We start from the raw sequence: 4,254 nt of genomic DNA on the forward strand, positions 1-4,254 counted from the left end.
GAACCATCGTTGACAGTTACGAACGTTCAAAACATTTTCATAAACTTCTTTGATATTCTTTGTGGCTACAGAGGCGTTGTTTCCCTTCTTGTATTCAAACAACATTACATGCCGAATGTGTATCTCGTCGTGTGCCATCACTATAAGGCATTATAGTATACTAAACTTTACACATTATATAGGCTACACTAACGTGATGTTTAGGCGGTTCGTTTAACTATTATACGTGATGTACGGTTTTAGGTGGGTGGTTAATGAAAGTATTCCAAAACGCGACATTAATATCTTGACGACCTAATACAATGAGTTATACAACAGAACACAAAAATGTTCATCTTTACCCGTTTTATGAAATTATTTACCGTAATCATACCAAATTAGAAACAAATAGTAACATTCACATGTTTTAACATATAAATTCTAATAAGGTAAATACATTTCACTCTCAAAACAACCATAAGCAGTCACACTCACACACAAGCTATTACCAAATATCATGTACATCCATCATGATTTACCAACTGACGAGGCTAATAGTTACCACTAATAGCACACTTTATCTTAGAATCAAATAAATTTAACTATATAGGAATTATTAATTCAAGTTCCAAACTACAAACTGAAACGGTTTTAATTAAAAATATTGAGACATGGTCGAAAATTGTTATTATTAACAATTAATACTTTAAAATGCCTGATTGCTCTTCAAATCAGAATATTGGCGCACCATCGTATGAAAGTGAACTCTTTCTAAATAAGTAAAAGCTGACATCCAGCGGGGTTCGAACCCGCGAAGTTGTTTGAGGTAATTAATTAAGATGTAGTTTCTTCAATGTTCGCTAATAAGCGTGAGCCTGAATTATGCACCAGAACACGGTCTCTAATAAGTGGGAGTCTGAATTATGCACCAGAACACGATCACTAATAAGTGTGAGTCTGAATTATGCACCAGAACACGATACAAGCCATTTCTGTTTAATATTAATTTTATAGTCTACTTATTAGTATATCAATTTATTTATACCTTTACGATTTAGTATTGTACATTTACAACACATAACTTGTGGATATTTGTCACATATACATCCCTTTGTTCTCCTGAAGAAGAATAGTCATCCATTCGAAAACGCTCGAATTTTGAGTCTTATTTTAAGTTTGTCACATATACAGATAATAAATCCGTCATTACGAGGTGTATATTTCTATTTATGAAATAGGTAGGTGGCTTACTTTGATTAGAAGTTAATATTAATTTATTAAAGTTAAATATGATAAATTTCGATACAGACAATTCAATACAATTTGCAATGGTATGTTGATTTGAGTACTTATACAATTAATTCTATTATTTCTAAGAGGTACAAAAACTTACTCTTAATATCAAGAGTCGTCGCTACGTAGTGTTTATTCAGTGTGTTACAACACGCAATCATATACGGGCACGACGAGTAACTGAGTTCGAAGTTGTACAACAGCGTGCCATATACAAAACCAGATGTACATGAATTTAAATAAGCTCCCCTCCCCCATGCCCATGTTAGTTCTATTAACAAGAATATTAAACCGCTATGTTCATGCTGCTTTTATCAACATGGACTGGATTATCAAACTATCCAGCTGATATGAATAGTAGAAATTATGATAATAGCATGCTCTATTATACCTGTATTTTTTATAGTTTCAATACGATCAGTAATATGTTACACTTTAAATATATAATTTCAGCTGCACCTCACTCCCCCTTCCCTGCAAAAAAAGAAAAAGTGTTCAACTATTTCAACATCTATAATGTATTTCAGTCATTTTAAGGTACATATTAACCTTATTAGGCTTAAACTGAGATGGTTAGTTTTAACTCACAGCTAAGCCTTATTAAGCTTAAACTAAGATACTAACGAATACGATAAGCTTTATCACGTCACAATTTTACTGAAATTAAACTGAGTTGATAACGTTTAAGATAAATCTCTGATGGTGTATCCATCATCAAATTATTCCTTTTCTTAGAAATTATTATTTGTTGTGTTATAAAGTTGAATATTTACTTAATTACCATTCTGTGCATTTTAACACACGCTTTTTGTACCATAATAAGTATTTTATTAAGAATAATTTATAAAAAGGAACTTTTTTCATCAACACTATTTTCTCTTACAAAGATATTCTGTAAAATATTTGGCAATTTCCGAAAAAAAAAGAACCACGTACTTCCAGTTTGCATTACTAAAGACCATTTTATATCCAAAGCAATAAGCATCAAAGAAATTTTAAAAAATTCCACAACTTAATTTTGAATTAAATAAGCTTTAAAGGTATTTTCAATATTTTCTTTCAAAGTGAGGGATTTATTGGATTCAAAGGCCAAATCTGAAAACAATTTACACATTTTCCTTCGCTTTTATACACTACGGCAACTTTGTAATTTTGGTTTGGAATGAGGAAACGAAGCTATGAACATTACAAAATCATCTAGCATTTTCATGATGATGAGCAGGAGTGTCATTTGGGAGATGACTGAGGCGGCCCACCCTTCTGCAACTCGGAAGGGGACTTCAAATGGCACTTTTTCTAGTCAGGCCGGTTTAGCACATACATGCATATTACACAATAGCGTAGGGCCCATGCAAGGTCACTCTCCTCCCCCTCCCCCAAAAGTGTTATCAACAACAAGTAAACATTTTGCACGTTGTGTTGTTGAAATAAGTAACCTAAATCAGAACCATTTCTCGTTTCTACTCCTTCTACATCGAATGTGTTTACTTCGATAAATAGTGAAACTTACACTATCATTTCAGTTAATTAGAAATACTTTGCCACATAGGGCTCTTGATTTTTCTAGGAGATAAAGTCGTGTTTTAAAATTCTCCTTACGTCTACAAAACAAGGCCTACAGGTTGATCTATACGTTTTTCAGGGTTTTACTTTTCATGCTTATTTGTAGTTCATTCACGTATTTTTTCAGTCCTTGAAGAGAAAAATACAAGCTTATGAGAAAACGTAACAAAGTTCTTTAAATTAAGCACATTGCTAAATAAAACTGACAACATTGTTAGGGTATGAACACCTTTTCTAAGTTGACGAAACATGCTTATCATTTATTATATTTGTTATAATACATTATTGTTAGGACTATTATATTTTTAACACTACACTCTTTATTTAGTCCATAAGGGGTTTTTCAAAAAGAAGAACAGTGTATAATAGTATTTCAACCACACTATGTCCGCCATATTTATTTCCGACGATGCGTTTGGCTCAACAGAGTACTCATTAGAAAAACCATACAGTAGAAAAGACCGCAAGACTTGGAAAGATAATGAAAAAAGTGTTCAAAACTGGTAAAACACACGTCTATGACGAAAACGTTATATTTATTTGCAACGTTTCGGGCAAAAACCCTTCGTCAGGCAGTTTAAACCGTGTTACATTGAAAAAGGCATAGACAGAATCGTTGAAGGGTTAGAATATATAGAGATTCTAAATTACGTACGAACTGCGTGGAGCACGTTAACAAAAATATTGTTAGAAGGAACATTGTTGAAGCGGTTCTATAAACAATTTTAAATATGGAAAACAAGTATTAAAGTGATAGAAATTGAATTTTACAAATTAAAAGGACACAGAAAAGTATTAAACATCAATTCGAAAAATTACAAAATAGTAATTTAATAATAATAATGATCAGGGAAATATGTGTAGACAGTATCAAGTTAACAGGGGGGGGGGCAAAGAGATATTAACTGAAGTTAATTCCGGGTGAAGGAAGAATATTTAGTTTAAATATAACTTTATGTTCTAGACTTTCGCGATCATACTTGTTGTGGGGGCATGTAATAAAAGGAGGTCATTCATGTCGTCAACTCCACGTGCTCCTGGGAGTTGAAGTCCTTGGGAACTGGATGGTCAAGGGTGCCATTGCGTCCAAGTCATTTATGAAAATCATTTGAATTTCATGAGTCACGTGATTACTCGAGCCTAGATGCTTTCCAAGGACAACTTGTTTTAATTAGTTTTAGGCCTAGCATGGCCAGGTGGTTAGGGCGTTCGATTCGCAATCTGAGGGTCGCAGGTTCGAATCCCCCGTCCCACCAAACATGCTCACCCTTTCAACCGTGGGGGCTTTATAATAAAACGGTCAGTCCCACTATTCGTTAGTAAAAGAGTAGCCAATGGGTTGGCGGTGGGTAATGATGACTAGCTGCCTTCTCTCTAGTCTTTCACTGCTAAATTAGAGACGGCTAGCGCAAATAGCTC

The 4,254-nt window shown here is 33.8% G+C and overlaps 1 protein-coding gene across 2 annotated transcripts in view; it reads right to left on the reverse strand.

Moving 5' to 3' along the window:
* Positions 1-1,456, reverse strand: part of LOC106463714 (alkylglycerol monooxygenase-like) — a 25,945-nt gene extending 24,489 nt beyond the window's left edge. For both annotated transcript variants that reach the window (XM_022391298.1, XM_013923776.2), the window contains exon 1: positions 1,373-1,456. The gene's annotated coding sequence lies outside the window, so the exon portion shown is untranslated. The remainder of the gene's footprint in view (positions 1-1,372) is intronic.
* Between the last annotated feature and the right edge of the window lie 2,798 nt (positions 1,457-4,254).

The sequence above is a fragment of the Limulus polyphemus genome, unplaced genomic scaffold (genome assembly GCF_000517525.1).
Source record: "Limulus polyphemus unplaced genomic scaffold, Limulus_polyphemus-2.1.2 Scaffold1468, whole genome shotgun sequence".
Classification (NCBI taxonomy): domain Eukaryota; kingdom Metazoa; phylum Arthropoda; class Merostomata; order Xiphosura; family Limulidae; genus Limulus; species Limulus polyphemus.